Below are 431 nucleotides of genomic sequence, written 5' to 3'. Positions count from 1 at the left end.
AAAGCAGATCGTTCACTCTGACACTGCGTTCCCTCTGCGGTATGAGACACTCCATCCATTACAAGTGGACATTAAACCTTCCGAAAAAGGGGAAAACTTATTACGAAGCACAGCCATTTGGAAATAAAAAAAAAATCTTATGACGGCAGGATCCGAAAACTTCGTGATATGGAAGTTGGAAAAAGGTTTCCGAAGGATATTGTCATCAGAGGAAGGAGAAGTTTCAAAGATTTTTTTCATGCATCCACCAAGGCCACTTTGCGCATTCTGACCAGATGGCCTGCCGCTCTGCCTCCCTCGCGCACGGGGAGATGGGGAGATAAGGAGCATGAAAGGAGGTCGGAAATTCAATTAAGAGGAGGAAAGAGCGCTTTTCAGACCTGGAAAATGAATCAGCGAAAGGCATGATTAATTGATGTTTACCTTTGACA

The sequence above is a fragment of the Penaeus monodon genome, chromosome 19 (assembly GCF_015228065.2).
Source record: "Penaeus monodon isolate SGIC_2016 chromosome 19, NSTDA_Pmon_1, whole genome shotgun sequence".
NCBI lineage: Eukaryota > Metazoa > Arthropoda > Malacostraca > Decapoda > Penaeidae > Penaeus > Penaeus monodon.
This window is presented reverse-complemented; position numbering follows the sequence as displayed.